The sequence below is a fragment of the Spermophilus citellus genome (assembly GCF_964194105.1).
Source record: "Spermophilus citellus genome assembly, chromosome: 1".
Taxonomy (NCBI): Eukaryota; Metazoa; Chordata; class Mammalia; order Rodentia; family Sciuridae; genus Spermophilus; species Spermophilus citellus.
Window position 1 is genome coordinate 61745317 of NC_138182.1, and position 25457 is coordinate 61770773.

Sequence of the window (25457 nt, forward strand, 5' to 3'; positions counted from 1 at the left end):
CAAGTTTATTTTTACATTTTTGTTTTATGGTCTTCTTTACATGACATCAGGTCTTTAAAAAACATAACTTCTGAAACTAGCAGATGATTGCACGTCTAGAAACTGAGAATTAAAAGAACAAAGAATGTTGATAAAGATGTGAGTTCCCTCAAATCTAACATGTCAATAAAAATTCTTCTACCTTGGCAATAAATTTTATACTGGGTTCTGTATTACTCCACAATATAAGTGTTGATATGAGTCATTTTCAAATATTTTTCTGACCCTTTTCCCTGCATATCTCCTTTTATTTTTTTTTAATTTCTTTTTTTTATTGTTGGTCATTCAAAACATTATATAGTTCTTAATATATCATATTTCACAGTTTGATTCAAGTGGGTTATGAACTCCCATTTTTACCCCTGAGGATCACCTTCCATTTCCATGTGATTTCCCTTCTCACTCTCTTTCCCTCCCACCTCTCATCCCTGTTTAATGTTAATCTTCTTCTCAAGCTCTTCGTCCCTACCCTGTCCTTGGTTACTCCCCTTATATCAAAGCAGTCATTTGGCATTTGTTTTTTAAGGATTGGCTAGCTTCACTTAGCATAATCTGCTCTAATGCCATCCATTTCCCTCCAAATTCTATGATTTTGTCATTTTTTAATGCAGAGTAATACTCTATTGTGTATAAATGCCACATTTTTTATCCATTCATCTATTGAAGGGCATCTAGGTTGGTTCCACAATCTTGCTATCGTGAATTGTGCTGCTATGAACATCAATGTAGCAGTGTCCCTGTAGCATGCTCTTATTAGGTCTTTAGGGAATAGACCGAGAAGGGGAATAGCTGGGTCAAATGGTGGTTCCATTCCCAGCTTTCCAAGAAATCTCCATACTGCTTTCCAAATTGGCTGCACCAATTTGCAGTCCCACCAACAATGAACAAGTGTACCCTTTTCCCCGCATCCTCTCCAGCACTTGTTGTTGTTGGACTTCATAATGGCTGCCAATCTTACTGGAGTGAAATGGTATCTTAGAGTGGTTTTGATTTGCATTTCTCTGACTGCTAGTGATGGTGAACATTTTTCATGTACTTATTGATTGATTGTATGTCCTCCTCTGAGAAGTGTCTGTTCAGGTCCTTGGCCCATTTGTTGATTGGGTTATTTGTTATCTTATTGTCTAATTTTTTGAGTTCTTTGTATACTCTGGATATTAGGGCTCTGTCTGAAGTGTGTGGAGTAAAGACTTGTTCCCAGGATGTAGGCTCCTTATTTACCTCTCTTATTGTTTCTTTTGCTGAGAAAAAAACTTTTTAGTTTGAGTAAGTCCCATTTGTTGATTCTAGTTGTTAACTCTTGCGCTATGGGTGTCCTATTGAGGAATTTGGAGCCCGACCCCACAGTATGTAGATCATAGCCAACTTTTTCTTCTATCAGATGCCGTGTCTCTGATTTAATATCAAGCTCCTTGATCCATTTTGAGTTAACTTTTGTGCATGGCGAGAGAAAGGGATTCAGTTTCATTTTGATGCAAATGAATTTCCAGTTTTCCCAGCACCATTTGTTGAAGATGCTATCCTTCCTCCATTGCATGCTTTTAGCCCCTTTATCAAATATAAGATAGTTGTGGTTTTGTGGATTGGTTACTGTGTCCTCTATTCTGTACCATTGGTCCACCCGCCTGTTTTGGTACCAATAGCATGCTGTTTTTGTTACTATTGCTCTGTAATATAGTTTGAAGTCTGGTATCGCTATACCGCCTGATTCACACTTCCTGCTTAGCACTGTTTTTGCTATTCTGGGTCTTTTATTATTCCATATGAATTTCATGATTGTTTTACCTATTTCTACAAGAAATGCTTTTGGGATTTTGATTGGCATTGCATTGAACTTGTAGAGAACTTTTGGTAATATCGCCATTTTGATAATGTTAGTTCTGCATATCCATGAACAGGGTATATTTTTCCATCTTCTAAGGTCTTCTTCTATATCTCTCTTTAGGGTTCTGTAGTTTTCATTGTATAAGTCTTTCACCTCTTTTGTTAGGTTGATTCCCAAGTATTTTATTTTTTGGGGGGATATTGTGAATGGAGTGTTTTTCCTCATTTCCATTTCAGAGGATTTGTCACTGATATACAGGAATGCATTTGATTTATGCGTGTTGATTTTATATCCTGCAACTTGGCTGAATTCATTTATTAGCTCTAAAAGTTTCTTTGTAGACCCTTTTGGGTCTGCTAGGTATAGAATCATGTCATCTGCAAATAGTGATAATTTAAGTTCTTCTTTTCCTATTTTTATGCCTTTAATTTCTTTCGTCTGTCTAATTGCTCTGGCCAGTGTTTCAAGAACTATGTTGAACAGAAGTGGTGAGAGAGGGCATCCCTGTCTTGTACCAGATCTTAGAGGGAATGCCTTCAATTTTTATCCATTCAGAATGATGCTGGCCTGTGGCTTATCATAGATTGCTTTTACAATGTTGAGGTATGATCCTGTTATCCCTAATTTTTCTAGAGTTTTAAACATAAAGGGATGCTGTACTTTGTCGAATGCTTTTTCTGCATCTATCGAGATGATCATATGGTTCTTATTTTTAAGTCTATTGATGTGGTGAATAACATTTATTGATTTCCGTATATTGAACCAGCCTTGCATCCCAGGGATGAATCCTACTTGATCATGGTGTATAATTTTTTTGATATGTTTTTGAATCCAATTCGCCATAATTTTATTGAGGATTTTTGCATCTAGGTTCATTAGAGATATTGGTCTGTAGTTTTCTTTCTTTGAAGTGTCTTTGTCTGGTTTAGGCATCAGGGTGATGTTGGCCTCGTAGAATGTATTTGGAAGTTCTCCCTCTTTTTCTATTTCCTGAAATAGCTTGAAAAGTATTGGTGTTAGTTCCTCTTTAAAGGTTTTGTAAAACTCTGCTGTATACCCATCCGGTCCTGGGCTTTTCTTAGTTGGTATTCTTTTGATGGTTTCTTCTATTTCCTCTATCGTTATTGGTCTGTTTAGGTTGTCTATATCCTCCTGACTCAATCTGGGCAGATCATATGACTTAAGAAATTTATCTATGCCTTCACTATCTTCTATTTTATTGGAGTATAAGGATTCAAAATAATTTCTGATTATCTTCTGTATTTCTGAAATGTCTGTTGTGATATTGCCTTTTTCATCCCGTATGCTAGTAATTTGAGTTCTCTCTCTTCTTCTCTTCATTAGCATGGCTGAGGGTCTGTTGATTTTATTTATTTTTTAAAAAAACCAACTTTTAGTTTTGTCAATGTTTTCAATTGTTTCTTTTGTTTCAATTTCATTAATTTCAGCTCTGATTTTAATTATTTCTTGCCTTCTACTTCTTTTGCTGTTGTTTTGCTCTTCTTTTTCTAGGATTTTGAGATGAAGTATGAGATCATTTATTTGTTTTTTTTTTTCTTTTTTTAAGGAATGAACTCCAAGCAATGAATTTTCCTCTTAGAACTGCTTTCAATGTGTCCCATAGATTCCGATATGTTGTGTCTGTGTTTTCATTTAACTCTAAGAAGTTTTTAATTTCCTCCTTGATGTCTTCTAAAACCCATTGATCATTCAGTAACCTATTGTTCATTCTCCAAGTGATGCATGATTTTTTCTTCCTTCTTTTATCGTTGATTTTCAGTTTCATTCCATTATGATCAGATAAGATGCATGGTATTATCTCTACTCCTTTATATTGTCTAAGAGTTGCCCTGTGACATAATATATGATCTATTTTTGAGAAGGATCCATGTGCTGCTGAGAAAAAAGTGTAACTGCTTGATGTTGGGTGGTATATTCTATATATGTCAATTAAGTCTAGGTTGTTAATTGTGTTATTGAGTTCTATAGTTTCCTTATTTAACTTTTGTTTGGAAGATCTTTCCAGTGGTGAGAGAGGTGTGTTGAAGTCTTCCATGATTATTGTATGGTGGTCTATTAGACTCTTGAACTTGAGAAGAGTTTGCTTGACGAACATAACTGCACCATTGTTTGGGGCATATATATTTATGATTGTTATGTCTTGTTGGTGTATGGTTCCCTTGAGCAGTATGTAGTGTCCCTCTTTATCCCTTTTGATTAACTTTGGCTTGAAATCTATTTTATTAGATATGAGTATGGACACTCCTGCTTGTTTCTGCAGTCCATATGAGTGGTATGATTTTTCCCAACGTTTCACCTTCAGTCTATGTATATCTTTTCCTATCAAATGCGTCTCTTGTAGGCAGCATATTGTTGGGTCTTGTTTTGTGATCCATTCAACTAGCCTGTGTCTCTTAATTGGTGAGTTTAAGCCATTAACATTTAGGGTTATTATTGAGATATGTTTTGTTCTTCCAGCCATATTTGTTTATTAATGTTACTAAACCTTATTTGTTTTCCTCTTTGATTACTTTCCCCCCTTTACTGTCCTACCTCCCACTGTTGGTTTTCATTGTTATTTTCCATTTCCTCTTCCTGTAATGTTTTGCGAAGGATTTTTTGAAGAGATGGTTTTCTAGCTGCGAATTCTTTTAACTTTTGTTTATCGTGGAAGGTTTTAATTTCATCTTCCATCCTGAAGCTTAATTTCGCCGGATACACGATTCTTGGTTGGAACCCATTTTCTTTCAGTGTTTGAAATATGTTATTCCAGGATCTTCTAGCTTTCAGAGTCTGTGTTGAGAGATCAGCTGTTATCCTGATTGGTTTACCCCTCAATGTAATCTGCTTCCTTTCTCTTGTAGCTTTTAAAATTCTCTCCTTATTCTGTATGTTGGGCATCTTCATTATAATGTGTCTAGGTGTGGATCTCTTATGATTTTGCACATTCGGCATCCTATAGGCTTCTAGGATTTGGGATTCTGTCTCATTCTTCAAGTCTGGGAAGTTTTCTCGTATTATTTTATTGAATAGATTGTTTATTCCTTTGGTTTGGAGCTCTGTGCCTTCCTGTATCCCAATGACTCTTAAGTTTCGTCTTTTAATGTTATCCCATATTTCTTGGATGTTCTGCTCATGGTTTCTTAGCAGTCTTGCTGAGCTGTCTATGTCCTTTTCAAGTTGAAATACTTTGTCTTCATTGTCTGATGTTCTATCTTCTAAGTGATCTACTCTGCTGGTAGTATTCTCAATTGAGTTTTTAAGTTGGTTTATTGCTTCCTGCATTTCTAGGATTTCTATTTGTTTGTTTTTTATTACCTCTATCTCCCTGTGTAATTGATCTTTTACTTCCTGGATTTGTTTATGTAGTTCCTTGTCAAAGTGATCTTTCATTGTCTGATTTTGCTGTCTCATGTCTTCCTTGAGACTCCAGATCATCTGAAGCATGTATATCCTGAACTCTTTATCTGACATTCCATCTGTTGCAGCTATTACCTCTTCTAAAGTTGAGTTGACCTGCATTGCTTGTGGTCCTTTCTTTCCTTGTCTTTTCATACTGCTCGCGTTTCTTTCTGCTTGGTGAAACTGTTGTGGGGTGACTTGGCTACCACGCCGTCGGGTCGCTGGTCCTGTGCTAGGCGTGGGCGGCTACTCTCTTCGGCCCCAGCTGCAGTTGGGGTGTCGTGATACCACGCCGGCGGGTCACTTGGCCTGCTCTGGGCGCAGGTGGCAGCTCCACTCTGTCCCCCTGGCTCCCACAGCATCCAGCAGGACCCGGACCGAGAAGCAGTCACCGCAGGTTCCCCAACCCTGGGCCAAAGCAGCTTCGGGAGCCAGAACCAGGCCTCTCCGATCCCGGATCACGCTCCACTAGGAGCAGGCTCCAAGGAGCGACCGCCACAGGTTCCCCTGCCCCAGCAAAAGCAGCTCCAGGAGCCAGAGCCCGGCCGCTCCAAGCTCTCCAAGCTCGGTGCACGCTCCGCTGGGAGCAGGCTCAAAGACGCAGTCCCCGCGGGCTCCCCAGCCCCGGGCCAAAACTGTTCCGGGAGTCAGAACCCAGCCGCCCCGAGCTCAGCGCACGCTCCACTTGGAGCTGGCCTCAACACGCAGTCTCTGCAGGTTCCCCAGCCCTGGGCCAAAGCAGCCCCGGGAACCAGAATCCGGCCACTCAGAGCCCAGCGCACACTTTGCCAGGAGCGAGCCCCTAGGAGTATTCTCCACTGGTTCTCCAGCCCCGAGCCTTAGCGATCTGTCTGCGAGACGCAGGCAAATACCAGCCTGAAATCACCTGTTCCGTAGCTGAATGAGCTGAGATCAGTAGAAAACAGGGTTGATTACATCAGCTCTCCAAGATGGCGGCTGCTGTCCTCCTCCGTGGTCCGACCAGTGTCAAGAACCGAACTGGACCGCTTCTCTCCTCTGTCTCAAAGCCAGAACTCAGCACTAAGCACGGCCATTGCACCACTGGCAGGAGCCCCCAGAATCGGCATCGCTGCACCCCCGCTCCGGCACCTTGCCGCTTCCCAGCACGCGCCGCAGACTCTAGCTGCGGGGCTATCCGTAGATAAGGAATGCGACCCTCCGTGCGGAGAAATCGCCTGCGTCCGAGCCCCCGTAGCTGAACCTCGCGTGATGGAAATCCGTCCACTAGATTCTGGAGCACCTCAATTTCACTGGAAATTCCCAACAAGATAGCCTTCAGCTGTTTCACCTCGTCTTTCTCCCGCACAGTGACGCGGCGCACTGGGGTGATGCACTCCCTTCACCGCCATCTTCCATTTATCCTGACTTAATTTCTTGTTGGGCTTGAATCTTTCTGGTTCTTAGGGACCTTCAGAAAGAAAGAGTCAGTCCTCTATTTCCTCCAACCCTCCTTAAGACTTGTATGCACCACCACAAAAGTTTTCTCTGTTGTCTAACCACATTCTCCAGCTGCACTTTCCGTCTATCTGGAATGACAGTACAGACGTTTGGTGAGGGGAAGTGGGGGAGTGTCCTGGATGAGTCCATATCTCCTTTTAAAATGCATTGGTCAGTTAAAGTTCCTAATTAAATCATTAATTTAGAGGTGATGTTTATAAGAGTCCAAAGAAAAATACATGTAATTTCTCAGTGTCATTTTCTCTTTGCTTCAGTGGTTCACCAAATTTTTAATGTAATTTACAAATACAATCCATCTAATTTATAAATTGTGAAAGAGGAATCAACAGTAGTTTGGAAATGGTAACAAAATAAAAGATTACACCACAAAGAACCCTATAATTTTTTGTATCCACATTAATGAAAAACTTCTTAGAGTATGCAGGACTTATAATAGTATTAAACATTTGAAAAATGACATATATTTTTATAGTGTTCTATCCATATTTAAAAATAACAATTGATATATTTATATTGTCTGGCATTAATTCTTCCAAATTATTTTTGTAATCACAGGAAGGAGTGAAAGCAAGTAGAAAGGGACCAGGCACACATGGAGAGAGAAAAAAACAAAAATAGGTGTCACAAAATAAAATGTAGACTCCAAAAAATACTATGATAAGATTATTATTATTATTATTAGTAGTAGTAGTAGTAGTATGTCATTAGTGCTACAGATAGAAAATCTTCAGAAATAATAAATTATTTATCAAGGATTATTATTATAATAACAGATGTACTCAGACATCAAATTCAAGCCTCTTGGTCACTTGCCAATTAACATTCTATTATCCTGCCTCTTGCCACCTCTTTTAGATTACATTTAGTAAGAACTACGTAGATATGAGCCCCACATTTCAGGGAATGCAGAACAGAAAAAAAAAAAAGAACTATTTAATGTCATTTCCCTTCTAGGCCCTTATTTCCCTGTAAAGAAATTGTAATTTCATTTTGTCAGGTGCTATCTAGTAGGTGTCCTATATGTAGCTTGGGATGATATTATAAAATAACATATGATCCAATTATGATATGATAAAGTTGTAACAGTTTAGTCATTGCTGTTTATTGAATTAATGATAATAAAACAATGAAATATAAGGAGTAAGTTACTCATAAATTACAAGGATTGTATTTCCCTTGTGCCCTCTTCATCAGTTAAAATGATTGTGGTTTGCAACTCTTCCCTTTTGTATTGGGCTATTTGTAGGCACTTCCTTTGCAGTGATTAAAGTGCTAGTTCTTAGTGAATTCATTAAGCAGAAAGTGACTAATTATGAGCATTAACAGTAAAGATTATGGGAAGGGCCATGTGTTTCATCGTGAATGCAGAAATCTGCTGTGTTGAAGCTGTGATCCGAAATAAATGAATATAATGTGTAATAGATAACAGAAAAATATTCACAGAGAAGAAATGCAGGCTTTTATCTCTGAAAACAATAGAGAAATTCGATAGGAAACAGGAAAGAAGAGTTTCCATTATGCTGTTCAGTCTGGAAGGCTTCCAGAGAACAGATGTGCAATAGGGTAGCCAGCCTCTGTCTCATCCCCTGCATACTGGACACCCTCCAATAGAGTTACTTATTTTCTGCCTGTGCATGGTGCCCTTCCACCTCTTTCTTCTGTGTGCTGAATGAAGTCTTATTCATTCTTTAGTGTGGCATTTAAAGTCAGCTTTAAAAAAATTAACTTCGATAGCATTCTATTTTATTACCTTCACTGAAATACCTGAGTCTTAATACTTTTCACATAATCTACTATAGTTATTAAAAAATCTTTATCATACAAGTGTCCTACAGGAAATAAATAGTATATATACCAATATATTCCCAGAATTTAGCACAATACTGGAACATACTACATACTCAGTAAATAGTGACTGAAGAATAAAGTTTGTGAACTTTTATGACATTTGAAAATAAGATGAAGTTCTGATTTGTATACAAATATTCTTGATATTAGAGATAATTCAGATAAAAATACTTATTAATAATAAATAGACAGCTGAAAACTTGCAAAGATGTGAATATATAATAAAATACTTCTTTCTAGAAATGTGTGCTGTAGAATTGCAAATAGAGAAATAAACATAGAAAAATTTCATGATCAGACACAAAAGAACTCAATAAAACAGTTGTTTGAAAGAAAAATAAATAAGAGGAAAAAAGACTAAGAACATAGGAACCAATGACTAAAAAGAAATTGGGTTAACTCATTGAATCCAAGGAAGATTTTTGAAAGAAGATGTATGGCAGCTGAGTTCAGAATAGAATACATGGAAAGAGGATATAGCATGAAAGTGTGCTAGATGTTATTTCAGTACCAATGAGAGAATGAGCTGCTAGAACCAGGAATGATACTTAGTGGTCGGATACCACATGCATTTCAAAAGTAGGTTAAATAGTATATCCTGAAGAATATAATAAGGTATGAGAAAGAAGGATTCACAAACCACTTAAGGATTTTGGGCCTAATCAACTTAAAGCATTAATTTTGCACAACCTTAGATATGCAAGACTGTGCAATAAACAATTTTGAAGATGGTGAAGAGTCCCTAACTGTTACAGATAGAAGTGATAAGGGTATGTTTTGGGACTTTGTATTTCATTTTTTGTGGGCAGTAGAAAACAAGTTATCACCCAAGAGCACAGAGGAATGTGGGAGGTAGATTTGAAAAAAAACAACAACGAAGGATCATAAAATAATTTTTTAAGTACAGTAGAGAATATAATATAGAAATATAATATAGTCTGTAGGCAGTATTCATTGTTCACTTAAGTTCACAATATTGGCTATTAAAGAAAGGACTGAATAGGGTAGTTCTGTGTTCTCTTTATTAACATTTGGTGGGTAAGTGTAGAGTGAAAGTAGTCTAAGACCAAATGTAACTAATTACTGATTTTGCCAAGCAGGTATAACAGAATGAGACGCGGTAAGGAATCTGACAGTATGTAGAAGGGTGTTATTATCATCACTGTCAATGACATACACTGTATATTGAAGAGAGGTCATCAGAGATTGGAGAGAGGGTGAAAAATGGAACCATCATTTCATGGAAGTCCTTCCTGTGTGTCAAAACGTTGCCAGTGTTAGGGCATTAAAGGTAGACTCTAGAAAGATAGGGTGCAAAATCAGAACTGATGTGACAATTTAATACATCAGCAATTTGAACTCTGTATGTCCACGTTAATTCTTAAAAATGCTTATCCTTCGTAAGAGATTTTCAAGCAAACATTACCAAAGAAGTTTAGATTAGTTTGTTGGATTCTTTTGTAATTGTATTTTGAATATGTCAAGTTTGCAAACATATTTAATGGAGGCAAGACATGAAAAAGAAATGATTGTACTCTGGATATTCACTTTCCAAAGACTTCATGTTAGACCCTGGCATAAATTAGATGATCAAGCACCAATCTCTTTATGAAGGCATAATTTGACAAGAAAAATTTTTATTCAAAAGCAAAAAGTTCATTTATAGGAACAGGAAAACTAAATGTTTCTGTTCTGTATTCAGTTGGGATGAAGAAGATGAAAAAATATGTTGAAGAGAGTACTTCTTTCAAGTTAAAGGTCACAATTTACTCAATAGACAAGGGAATTTCTTCTTCCTCAAAATTCGTTTTCTAAGCTTAGAAAGCATGAAGAGCAATGATTCATGTTGCTACGGTAGACTGGCTTGTGATGTATCTGAATTTCAACAATACATGGTAGAACTAATCCAGGAAAGTAAGTTACAAACCTTGAATTCAGACTGAAAACAGATGTCATTTGGGAAAAAAATTCAAAGCTGTAGGAATCAAATAAACTCTACATCATGAGCAAATATTAAAAAGCAGCCTTATTAGCCTTAACTGAAATTATTAGGTGATGTTTCTCATAATTTATATAGAGAAAATCATTCTAAAATTAGTTATATATAAGTCATAGATTTTCAAGTTAATATTAATCAGCTTGATCCTTGGTGGCTAGGGTATTTCTTTCACTTTAGTGCATCCAAAAAGTTCAAATAAAAAAATAAAATAGGTAGTTTTGGTATTGATTTATAAGACTTCAAACCAATGGAGGACCAAAATAAAAAAAAAAAAAATCAAAGGAAATGTCTACAAAGCCCACTGCAAATTTTATAATGCATTCTTACTCTAATATTTAAACATTCTCTCCAAATGACACATCTTTCTTGTGTTGACTAAATACTAAGGACATAACTTCTATCACACTATTATAAAAAGTTCAAATGATAGGCTTGAGCTATGGATGATTTAACTACATAATGGCTTAGTATTCCAAGATCTTTCCAACCATCCATTTGCCATCTGTACTTGTGACTTCATCCTCAGATTTGTAGAATGACAGCTTTGGTGGTTACAGGTACCTTACTCAGAAAGCCCAATACTCAGACAAAGAAAAAGTGCTCACCCATCACACTCATTAGAAAGGTAAAACGTTCCCTCAGAATCTTGCCAGAAGCCCTCTTCCATGCTTATTTCTGAGTCAAACACTAGAAAGAAAATTTAGATTGTCCTTAAATCAATTCATCTTCACTAATGATGATTTTTGTCCTTAATAAGACATCTGGCAATATCTGAGGACAGTATCTGCTTATCACAGTGAGGACAGCCCTACTGTTATCTAGTGGATAGAGGCTAGAGGTCCAAGAAAACATAGGTCAAACCCCTCCACAGCAAAGAAATATCCATCCCAAATTACAGATAGTGCTGAGACAGAGAAAAACGGTGTTAGACCAATAAAGAAAAATCTCCCTTTGACTAGTGTCGACATCAGCTTCTAACAAAGTGCCTGATTGAGAAGAATATATATATATATATATATGATATAAGGATAATTACCTTAGAAAGCCAGTTTGAGTCAAAAACCTAGATTGGAAACAATGCCTTTGCCTTGTTCCACTATTAATAGGTAAACTTTTACAGCCTTACATTAACCTTCCCAAAGTGTCGAGATTTTCTACCTTCAGAGGATCTGGTTGACATTTTCATGGAGGCTGACCTCATGGTATTCTAGTAAGGCTAACTGATTGCTTGATTAATATGCCATAAAAATGATTTGCAATAGATTTAGAAGACCATGAATTGTATAGTGTGCATCATAGCTCTAACACAGTATTGGTAATTGGGTTAGAAAATGTGTTCATTTTCCTTTTCATTTATGGCACAGCAGAATTCTAAAATGGAAAATTATGTGTAGGAGGCTGGACGTATGAAATTAAAATTATTTTTTTTCTCTACATAAAGCCAACAATGTGAACTATTTTTTTTTTTTTTGGTAACAGGGAATTTGACCCAGGGGCAATTAATCACTGAACCACATCACCAGTCCTTTATATGTTTTATTTCAAGACCCAAGGTCTTGCTAAGTAGCTGAGGCTGGCTTTGAATTTATGATCTTCCTGCCTCAGCCTCTTAAGTACCTGGGATTAGAGGTGTGCACCACCACGCCCAGCCAGCATAAACTTCTTGAGAAGATAAATCATTCTGATTTTTGTATTTCTTATCACCCTTCACAGATTTTCTATTCTTTTGGTATAAGATATTAAATAGTTGTTTTTGTATGATGGAGATTAAACTATTTTATATTCAGTTCCTTTTAAATATTTAGAATAGTGATGTTATAAGTATGAAAACATTTCATGAATATAATGCATAATGATGTTTATCATATGAAATCAAAGTACATTTTCTAGAGTTGAGAATTTTTAATTCTAGCTTTTATTAGAGATAATATAGCACTATTAAATTCTAAAGCCAGAGGGTAACTGTTTATATAATACTCAAGAGAAAATTGTGTCTCAGGAAAGGTAAGTAACTTCTTAAAATCCCACAGCTAGACTAATTAAGACAAAACTATGATCTTAGGGCTACTACTTCACAACCTGCTGATCCAGTTTGTTAATTATCTCTTTAGGAAACAAGGTACACTCTAGAAAAATAAGAGAAGGAGAGAAGAAATGTGCACATTTTACATTTCAGATTTCTTGAAGATGAATATACACAGAGGAGTGCTCTTAGTCCTTAATGATGCCAGTGGTAGTAGATTTTGCAGAACTAATGAAACAACTGCAATAAATTATGTGAAGTATTACCTACAGAGTCAACTAGCAAATTTAGCAATCATCCCTCCCAAGATTGCTGTTAAGATATGAAATTATTATTTTTACATGACAGGTAAATAACCATTTTCCTCTAATTAGACTAGATTAAGAGAAGTGTAATGCTATGAAAATAGTGATGGAATGGAATGGTGTCTTTCATCAAGAGAAAAATCATGTTAATGTCTTATGCTGTCTAGTTACCATGACAAATAGGTTGTGGTACATGCACACTTTAATTATTAACACTGAAATCTGCTGAAATTGAAGTATTGCTCTTAGTAAGAGCTATTACTGCTTAAATGACCCATTTAATAGTGACCATGGTATCAAAGTATGGATTTAAATTGGTAATTAATAACAGTCTTTTTCTGAAAATGTTAACATAAGAGTTCAATAAAAATGCTAACTAGGTATCAGATATTACAGACACTATATTGACATATTATAATATGTATTACTTATTTTAAATATTTTGCAGACCTAGCCATGAGAAAAGATAAGAATAAAGCATTCCTTAACTAGTTTCCAAGTAGTCACTTAGCCAACTTATGGATACTCTTTCTTTTTTTCCAGTTTTTGACTATGGTCAATAGAAAAATATGCTTAATGATAAGCAGTTATAATCACTAAAATTCAAATTTAAATAAAAATGGCAGGAAATATTTAACAGAATTTAGGTGTCATAATTCAATATATTTTATTAAATATGATTGTTAGCCTCTAAATTAATATGTATGATAGAAAACATTTCAAAGTATTTCAGAGTTAAATAACACATACAAACACACATGCAATTTAAAAAATATTAAATCCAGAACTTATATTTCATGGCTAATCTTTCCATTACTGGTGTTACTACAACCACCCTCTAGGACTTAAGCATTTTTTTTTCAGAAGCTACATTGAAATTGTAAGATTTTTAAATGCCTCATTGGAGGAGTACTGGTGGCATTTTGTTGTTAGGGCTTGACCCTGCAACACATGGGCTCCTCAAGGTGGTCCTCCTTATAGCCTCAGTGGCAGCACAGCATCCCTGTCTTGAGACACTTTCCAAATGGTGATCTTTCCTTTGTTGTCTCAGTTTTGTGGTCTAGATCAAAGAATAAAAATTTGTATCTCTATTACAACACGGACACCTATTTTAATATATAATTATTAGACTTATATAACTGCTCTCTTCAGGAAAAAATGCTAAAAAATGTTAAATAGCATGTAGACATTTTAATATTTTTATTAAAAATATGTGATAAATAACCTATAACACTAGGCTTACACTTATGAATAATCCACATTGACTTATTTCTGAATATAAGTAAAAAATATAAATATAAATAAATCTGAATCCAGACTTACTTCTAAATGTTGCTCTTAGTTGATAAAATAGAAAATGATTGCTTTGTTAATGAAAGTTTATTCTATGTGTGTGTGTGTGTGTGTGTGTGTGTGTGTGTGTTATTTTCAGGAGTTTCTTATATTCCATGTATCAACTTTTAGTTGGCTATATACTTTACAAATATACTTTTACTCTTTCACATCTTTTTGTATTTCCTATCATAGCTTTTATTACAGTCTTTTTTTTTTTTTTCAGTATGATACTGCCAATCTTTCCCCAACTTTTTGGCTTCTTCTTTTTATTTTTGGGTTAAGAATTTTTTGTTACATATAGTCTTATATTACATATTTAATATTCTATATGTTGGCAATTAAGCTAGGAGCTTGTCCTTCTTACAGTTAATTATTTTTAACCATAAACAATGAGTAACTTCTCTATTTATGACCTTAATACAATAGTACACCATGGTTATATTTATAAGTAGATATAATTTGAAATTTGCATTTCATTTTCTTTTCCTGTTAATATGTTTAAGCACACAAAACAACACTATTTTAACAATTACAATTTTGTAATATGTTTGGATTTGGTAAGATGATTGGCCCATTCATTGCCTTCTTGTTTAAATGTGCTATATCAATTCATATGATATAATTTTTTCTGCAAACTTTAAACTGTTGGACAACACTGAAAATTTTATTTAATAATATTTGGTACAGAATGCATTGTATAATTTTCAAAGATGGCAGAATTTTACAAAATTGACAAAATTTTAAAGTTCAAAATAGTCCAAAGAATTTATCAGTCTGTACCCTTCCCAATAGTTGTTCCTTATGTTTTACAATATTTGGTATTTCCACTCTTTAGCCATCTTGATAAGCATCTACTAGCACTGTATATTTGTTTAGATAGTTAAATTTTGAAAGTCATTTTTGTATTTTTTTTGTTTTGTTCTATTGTTGTAGCAATGAATTATTCATAGTTGTAGTCTTAACAGTTCTCACTTACACTGTACCAAAAATATCTTACTTTCTACCTAGAAATTCTTCTTTGCTACTGCATGCCTAAGTTGCAAATAGTCATTCAGGAATGTGAATGACTTTAATTTTTTTTCTAAATTACATTGTATTACCTATGTACATACTGGGAATTGAGAAATCCATCCCCCCTAGGACAAATTTTGAACAATTGGTATAGAAATGCAGCAGTTTAATACTATTCTATGTTTTAAGCAGGTTATTCTAAGGTTACTCATATAACCCCTTGTAGGATTGAGCATTAAATATCCCCAGTGATAAGCAATGAAAACAATATGTCTTATATTGAAACATTCTCTTTTCTATTGAAATTAACTCAACCCTTCTATTTCAATACTCTGGATAGCTTTCAAAAATAGTTTACCTGTATAGGACCACATACATAAAGATACCATTGGTAAGAGAAGTCAAGCTAAAACAGAAATCAATTAATCACTTGATAATTAACAATTTTGACAAATCATCTGTCCTATTCTCTTTAAATATTGTGTCTTTCTCATCATATCTGTCTCCATTTCTTGGGACTTAAGTCACATATAGCAGTCTGTGTCACACATTTCTCATGTGGATTTGCTTATATTTATTTTCTTACTTTTGTGCTTCACTTTTTTTTTCTAAATTACCTTGTAGTTCATTATCTTATCACCTGAACCAATGTGCTATTCCCTCCTTCAAATGTGATGGCTTCAATAGTTAATTTCCTTTTGACTATTTTATTTTACAATTTCTAGTTCTTGCTCTACTAGAACTTTCAATAATATTATTGATCATACAAGCATATCATTTTAATTCAGTTTCTGTAGTTATTGAGTTCCCTTGAGATCTCTTTTTTATATTATTTGATTTTTTTTCTTCTATTTTTCACTATATTTTCTTTTCATAAACAAAATTATTTATTATTAAGTTCTAAATATTAGATATAATAAAATTTAAAGATAATTTCAGGCCTGTATAAAATCATTGTCTTTGAAAGATATTTACCTTTGTGGCTGATTGGTTCCCTAAAGTAATCTATTATAGAGTATTTTACTCTTTTTAGAAATTAAGATCATTCAAAGCTGTGCTTCAGTCCCTCTAAGAACCTATTTGATTGTTTGACTCTTTTTGCTTAGGATACAGATTTCAATTTTATCACTGAACCAAGGGAATTGTACCACCATCCCTTAGTTTGTTAAGACTAAAATCTTCATTTTTGACCCATATGCTTAGAAAACCTGAGAAAGCACTGCTTAGCTTCTGCACTTTTTATCCACCATATCTAGAAAAAAGATAAAGGGAAAATACTCCAAATGACAAACTTAAGCCTTGGAAATTTTTCTTTATTGGGCTTTTGCTTTAAATTATTGTACAGCTATTTTGTTTTCAAAAGCTTTACATGTGTATTCCCACATTTTCCCAGTGGCAATTTGAAACAAATCACCTAGTGAGTCATCAGTATCTACTGGAAAATTTTAAATGAAGGGAAACTTGATCATACACATCTTGAAAATGTTTTTCTGACTGCAACAATAAGAGTAGATACAATAAGGAAAGAACAGAAGCACAGATATTTAGGAGACTTTTGCAATAATGTAAGTGAGAAATAAGTATTTCTTGGACAAGAGATAAAATGTAGGAAGTAAAATTTGGCTCAATTCCAGATATGCTTTGCATTTATTGTTAAAGCATTTGTTTAAGGTTTGGGATATGAATTATGAGAAAAATGCATGATTCCAATGACAACTTTGGCTGAGATGAACTAAGAAACAGTAGATCAAATTTCAGGTACAGCAGTTATTAAGGAAGAAGGCCTTCATGGTTGGTATTTGATTTTGGATAAGATTAACATGCTTTTAGAACACCAAAGTAGAGATGTAAAGGAGGCAATTGAGTAAGAATTGGAGTTTACAGGAGAGCTCCTGTCTGGGATACAAACTAGAGAGTTATCAGTGGATAAATAATACTTAAAGTTTAGAAATCTATAAAATCTTTAAGGCAGTTTATTAATCTGAGTTAACCAGAAAAACAACCAATAGGAAGTAGGGAGGTAGATGTTATAAGTTATTGGTTCATATAATTGAAAATTTCCAATATTTGCAATTAGAAAAATGGAGACCCAGAAGTGTTGATGAGGGAGTTTAGACAGAGTCTAAGAACCTGAGAGCCAGAAGGGCCAATGATGAATGCTCCTGTATAAGTCTGTGTGTGGAAGTGGAAGGCTGATATTTTACCTCAAATACAGAGAGTGATTTTTTCCCTACTCAGTCATTTGTCCTATTCAGAACTTTGGATGAAGTCCACCCACGTTTAACTATAGGAAAAACAATCTTTCTAATTCAGTGAGCTGATTCAAATGATCCAAAAATTCTATCACAGACACACCCAGAATAATATTTAATCAAACACCTTCTGGTCCAGTGGATTTAACACACACAATTAACAATCAATGAAAAATGAGAGAATGAAGGCTGGTTAAGTAGAAATATCATTGTTAAAAGGCAAATTATAACGTACAGGTTATATGAGCATGGGACTACATCTGTGTATATAACTCTGAATGCACATTTATGCTGTACTTGGTTGTTTATTGCAAAATGTTGTTTCCCACTTAAATTTTCAGACAATATAAATAAAAATGTTTTAATTTAATCATTATTATGGTGTTTTATATTCTTTATCATTTCCAAAGGTAAGTTTTTTTTTTTAACACAAGTGAGCATTGTGTTCCAGAATAGAGGGCAAGAAAAGAGAAGTGAAACTTTCACCATCTGTTGTCTAAAAAGCATTGCAAGTATGAAGATAGCTGCATTTCTAGAACAAGACGGTAAGATATTGTTGTTCTATATAATCAGCCCAATGTGTCTGAGGAGAAAAGAATAGCTTTGCACTGGATTTCATAAATTGTAGAGATTATAAAAAGCCTTCTATAAGACTTTGGTATTTGAAAATCTACCCTAGTTGTACCAAAGTTTATTCAGGCAATACATATGTGGTTATCTGCTTTCTTATTTATTCTTTTTAACACTCTCCATCCTGTAATTTTGTCAGTTTGCTTCAGTGCATGTTAATTACCCAAAGAGTGTCACTTCATAGTCAGATGTCACCATGGAGTTAATCAATAAAGCCCTCTTTAAGTCTCCAGTAAGTCTTTAAACCTGATGGAGTGTTTAAAGCCAATAAGTATTTATATTTACAAAGCACATAAGTCAGCAATCTAAAGAGAAGACTGAACTATTTCTATAGTTTAGGAGAATGTGTAAATACTTAGTATAATTAGTATGTTAATGTCTGTATTATTAAAAAAATACTATTCAATTCATAGCTTTGCATTTACTCTAGATACCATAAATGTTTAACTTAAAGCACCAACATCACCTTAATATAAATGCTGCTAAAGATGGCAAATTTAGCTATTATTAAAGCTACTGTGGCTAAGAAAAGGAAACTAAACAGTTTTAGAATTTTCTGTTTTTGATTCTGTGTTACAGGTGACTGAATTCTGGTCCTCAATACATCACTGATGTTTTTCCAAATATCTAGTCATTTAGAATACATGAACAGATTACTGATTCAGAGATTTTCTTTTAACCTCTACACAATTAATTATAATTTTTTTAATGTTTCTTTTTCAAGCTTGTTTACATGGAAGATTATGATCCTTAAGACAAGGTAGGCTAGCTATTAATAACTCTAAGCTTGGCAAATACTTTTCATAAACACAAATACTACAATATTTCTTATTTATTCTTTTTAACACTCTCCATCCTGTAATTTTGTCAGGACAAAATGGACATGTGGAATTAAAGTTTAATTAAATTTCTCAAATATATATATATATATATATATATATATATATATATATATGTGTGTGTGTGTGTGTGTGTGTGTGTGTGTGTGTGTGTGTTTGAGACAGGATTTGCTAAGTTGCCTAGAGCCTCACTAAGTGCTGTTAGAGTTTGGAAGTGAGGTGTCCCCTAACAGCTCATGTGTGAGACAATGCAATGTGTGTGTGTGTGTGTGTGTGTGTGTGTGTGTGTGTGTTTGAGACAGGATTTGCTAAGTTGCCTAGAGCCTCACTAAGTGCTGTTAGAGTTTGGAAGTGAGGTGTCCCCTAACAGCTCATGTGTGAGACAATGCAATGTGTGTGTGTGTGTGTGTGTGTGTGTGTGTGTGTGTGTGTTTGAGACAGGATTTGCTAAGTTGCCTAGAGCCTCACTAAGTGCTGTTAGAGTTTGGAAGTGAGGTGTCCCCTAACAGCTCATGTGTGAGACAATGCAAGAAGGTTTAGAGGAGAAATAAACTGGTTGGGTTATAAGAGACTTAACTCAATTAGTGAATTAATCACCTGGTGGGATTAATTTGAGTGATAATTGAAGGCAGATGGGGTGTGGCTGGAGGAGTGGGGCACTGGGGTATGGCTGGAGGAGTGGGGTATTGGGGGTCTGGCTTTGGGTTATATATTTGTATTTGGCAAGTGAAAAATTTTCTCTCTGTTTCCTATCATCCTGTGAGCTGTTTTCCTCTGCCATATTCTTCTGCCTTTATCTTCAGCCTAACCTTCAACCCTGAGGAATGGAGTCAGCTTTCTGAGGACTGAGAACTCTGAAACTGTGAGCCCCCAAATAAACTTTTCCTCCTCTACAATTGTGCTGGTTAGATCTTTTAGTCACAATAGAATAAACAAACAAACAAACAAACAAACAAACAAAACTGACTCAAAGAGTTGCTGTGGCTGGCTTTGAATTTACAATCCTCCTGCCTAAATATCTGGAGCCACTGGGATTACAGGCATTTGCCACAAAGCCTGGCTTCTTATTTGTATTTTTAATGGAGTGAATTTGTTTGTGTGCCTGGATTATGCATTTAGATAACATCAAAGTCACTAACCTGAAATTAATTCAAACTTTACACAAGATATGAACTGCTAAATTTCGTAGAGAATGTTTTATTTATTTCAACAATTGGAAAGTTTTCAGATGCTTTATTTATTTGAACTAAAATTTTATTTTTTTCTTTATATTAAGCAGACTTCAAAATTCTAAGTCATAAAAAAGTGAATCAGAAAAATTAATCCTCAAACTGTGTTATTATATTTTAAGATTGATACAAGACTCTAGGAAAGCTGAACATGGTGGCACATGCCTATAATTTCAGAATCTCAGGATGCTGAGGCAAGAGGATCAAGAGTTCAAAGACAGCCTCAGCAAAAGTAAGGTGCTAAGAAACTCAGTTGAGACTCTCTCTCTAAATAAAATACAAAATGGTGCTGGGGATGTGGCTTAGTAGTTGAGTGCCCCTGAGTTCAATCTCAGGAACAACAACAACAACAACAAAATGTCTAGGAAAACTTGGTATGACCAAATATCACAGTAGTTCTGAAAGCAATTAAGAATTGATAATAATAAGGTATAAAATCTGAAGTTGAAAAAATTAAAAACAAGTAGGTATAACAATTATTCTGGTTAAGCATAGAAATAAAATATAGACTCTAGAATCTATAGAATTCTTATAAACAGGGATAATTATGTAAATTATATCAAAATACAAGCCAAATTTAAATTAGAGGAATTATAACAAAACACATGGCACAGCTATATAGGTAATTATATTTATCACTTTATTATTTCTTTTCAAGAAAATCTTCATGTAGGTAGCATAAAAGTAGGGAATTTAGTCTATTCTCATTTACTTGGTCAAATAGATAGAACAGCTTTTATTAATTCTGTGTATAAATCTACTCAGTACTAATGTTAGTATATATTGAATGTTATCTGTAGTTTATTCTCTGTGTGTGTGCTTAAATTTAAATTAAGTCCTTACTAAAATACATGCAGATTTTATACTACAGCAAAGGATATAATTCACAGGTATTTCTTTGATTTTTTTTAGCCTATCAGTTAAATATCATTTTTGGTCCATTTATTTATTTTTATGCTATTCTGGGAATTAAACTCAGGGGTTACTTTTATGCTTTATGACTAAGTTACACCCCCAGCTCTAAATTTATCTTTACATATCATTAAAAATAAAATCCTAAGCCAAGTGGGTCCACACATAATTGCAATAACTCATTGATTCTTAGAATGTACTGCTTAAACATGTTGCATATTAACCCATTAGAGAAAGTAATTTTCATTTATAGAATGCTTCTTTATTAGGAACTTAAATATCTATCTATACATGTGTACATTTAAATTCTTAGATTACTCCTAAAAGGTAGAGAAGAATATCTGTATATTATAAAGTATCTGAAATACTTGGGAGAAACTTTTTCCTAAAAGTCACATTGAAATATATGTACATATGTAATATTGTGTATATACACATATGTAAAAAATTGTTTAATTAACACTAATATTTCCATACATATCAATACAAAGAGTCATATTTCATGTTTCTCAAATATTTTTCAAGTTGAACATTTAAAATATGACATTATTATCATCAACATATTTCATTTATTGAACATTTATTTAAATGAATCATACTTCCTAATTTGCCTAAGAATCAAAATTAAAAGTATCTACATTGTAACTTAAATTATCCTACTTTGGTTATAAATTATGTAATCACTCCACCTATTAAGAAATATGAATTTTATTATATATAAAATGCATTTAAACATCAGTCCCTAAAATAATAATTTTGCACATGAAGAAACACTATTAGTTTCTTATTATTATTTCCAAATAGAATCTGGAAATAAAGCCAAGTCCCTGAACCCTCTCACCAATGTAGTGTACAAAATAGGTTAGCTCCTCTCAACAGAGTGAATTTGATTATTTTAATTCAAGGTAATCAACTGCAATGCAGCTTGTATTGGATGATAAGTTTCCCTCTGTGAAATATATATTTTTTGGTAAAAGAGAATAGGGACTTAATTGGTGCAAAGTGAACCATGAAATAATCAGTTGTGTTTTAGCAAGAGAGTGCATATGAAATGGACTAGGGAGAGAACACTCCACATGGAAGTAGCAAAAGAAGTATGGTTGCAAAGTTTTAATAGTTAGTTGTCTTTGGTGGGAAGATAATTTAATTAAATTTTAATATACAATTAGCAGTTTTTCACAACATGTCCTGTCCCATTTTTATAAAAATAATGTATTCAGTCAGCAACTATCTTGTGACATGAAATATTGAAAATTAAGTATAATCCTTCTAAAGATCTTAATTTTTGGCAGATTTCACAATCTACTATATCTCCTGATTCATCTCCAATTGTCACGCTATCACATTAGAGGCAATGTCTTTCACATACACGGTAATGCCTAACTATATTGAAAGAAGCATAGCAAGTACATGTATGTATATGGGGGCATATTAACACGCCTACATGTGTTTGTATATATACATACATACGTGTTTGAGTGCATATGTATGTATGATTTTGTGTTTTCACATGTTTGTGTTATCTTGTACATCTACGTATATCAGTCACATATGCACACATGTGCCTATGCTGTTTGGATGGGTAAAATTACCAAATTAAAAATCTTACCATTTTCTGAAAATCTTCCACTTCATTGTAGCAGCTTGTTGCTTTATTCTTCTTTATATGCTCCCTAGGCCTTAGCACATTTTCTAGTTTGCAATATGTATCCATATATTTATTGCATGAAGAAATGATGGCTTGGGTTTTATACAGTCTAAAGTTTTCATTATAAAAATTGATGCATTTATCCATCCAATTGCTCTACTAAAATTAAGTTTTGAGAAGTGTATTTTTTCTCTAAATTTGATCCACATACCAATATTCTTCTGAGTTTATATAGAAGTGTTGATTCTCTCTCACTCTAGGAATGTATGTATATATGTAATGTAATCTTTTATAGTATATAGAGGAAGTTGCTTTTGAATTATTTCCATTACATGCTGTGATTACTATTAAAAGCCTCTGCCTTCTCCATTATAATTATTATAGCTTCATTATTTCATCCCACTATTCTTTCTTGGATGTCAATATATTCAATATAATTGTGAACTTTTCAAGCCTGACCTTCTTGATTTATTTCTGGAGGCTATGAAGAGATCTTCCTACCTGCATCCTTCTAAAATATAAAATAATTGAATTGAAAGTGCAATGATGGAAAAACAGTTAACCTTTTGCTTTGGAAAGGGCTGCTGCATTTATGTGAGAGAAGCATCTAAGTAAGTTTCCATAAAAGTACTAAAGACATATCTAAACACTGATTTCATATATCACATGAAAACTGAAATCAGGAACACCATAAACCTAGCTTAATAATGCCATTTCAATTTTTTACAGGTCTAATGAACCAACCAGTAACAAATTAGAACCCTCCTTTCATCAAATACATATATTTGGTCAGAAATTGGTTTTAGTTTATTATCATCCCATTGTTTACCACTTAGTGCAAATTGATTCATAATAGTTCTATAATGACAAAAAATATCAAAAATAACTTTTTCATAACTTTTTTTGAATTAAATACATATGAACAAAAACTTAGTGGAATCTCAAAACCACAATAAGAGAGCATAATTATATTTTATAAATGTTTTCAATCATTCATTGTCATATAGATTCAAGATATTTTATTCTTAATGGGCAAGTAGTTTTTAATATTGTTAAATTCTATTTTAATTCAGTTTATTTTTACAAATATGTCATTCTATAAATGGTTTAAACAAAAGTTCCTGAGAATTTGCTCCTCTTGTGGAACACATGGAATAGAAGTTCATTTATGCTTCTTTCAATTCCTTGAAAAACCTTTCTTGAGTGATCTTCCTGTCCTCACTTCTTCATTTTGTTTAATCTCATTCAGTCTGATCAATTTATGACAACCACCTCTTTAATCTAAATTTCAAAGCCCCGCCTTTTACTAAATATTCAAATTCATTTATCAATATTGAAAATAATTTTAACTATTGTCCAGTATAAACTCTCATTTGAATTATGATCAGTACCTCAGATATATTCCTACTGAGTTATATTCCTATTTCTGACCAATTGAATGTAAACTGAAATGAAGTACAGATTTCCTTTGCCTGGATTATATCAATAAACTCTCCCAGTGATTCCCATTCTGTGTTCCAACGTGACCTCAGTAGGTATATGTTGAAATGGCGGTGCCTCATAATGGGAAGTATCCAACTGATTGAATCAGAATCCATCTCTAACAGTATTAAACAGGGAAAAGGAACCTCAATATTATTAAAATTTTCATCCTATGCTATATGGAATTTATCTGTTATAGTACCTGATTTAATTTAGCATCAGTCATTATAAGAAAGTTAAGTTTGTAACCCTCTTGAAAAATTATTATTTTTTTCTCTGAATGGACTTTACACAACTGATTGTGGAGACAGAAATCAGTTTCTTCCCAACTGTTTGTAGAATTCATTCCTTTATCCTTTAAACTAAAAGCTTTTATCTAATGTCATTCAGTCAACCAATATTTGTCAGATACTTTTATAAATGGATGCTACTGGAATGCAGACATCTAATGCCCACTTCACTCCCATATACAGACCTTCAAGATTCTAAGACTTGGTTGACTGACTTATTATAACTTTACTATTGTGATTTTTGGAAAGAATTTTACTATACATATAACTAGTTTTATAAAAACCTAATTTCTTACTTTCTGACCTTCTTTGGTAATAAAGAAACATGCTGCCATCTTATCTTGACAGAATTTTTTTAAAAAACATGGTACTGACATGAAGATATTCCAATAGTCCAATAGAGTCAAATAGAGAAACTATAAATAAAGCCACACCTCTATGGTTAACTTATCTTTGACTAGGGTGTCAAGAGTATTCAATCAGGAAAGGAAAATTTCTTGAAAAAAATGGTATTTGAAAAGCTGTATTCACATATGCAAATAAGTGAAAATAGACCATTTTCTTACATCATACACAATATCAATGCAAAGGGGAATAAACACTTAAAACATAAGGCCTGAAATTATAAAACTAGTAGAAGCAAATATGAGGGGTAAAATTCAAAACATGGATCTTGATAACACTTCAGGAATGGAATAATAATTAGGCAACTTAGGTATCTCTGTTTTCATGAGACGAGGCAGTAAGACACATTTATAATCCTAACAAGTGTTTATAATCTGAGTAGGCAAATAAGAATATTTAAGACAAACATATAGCAATGCAACATCAATTTATACTTGAAGGAAAAATAAAGGGCTATGTAGACAGTAATGATAAAAAATTAGAGAAAGAAAAGAGTAGAGAAAG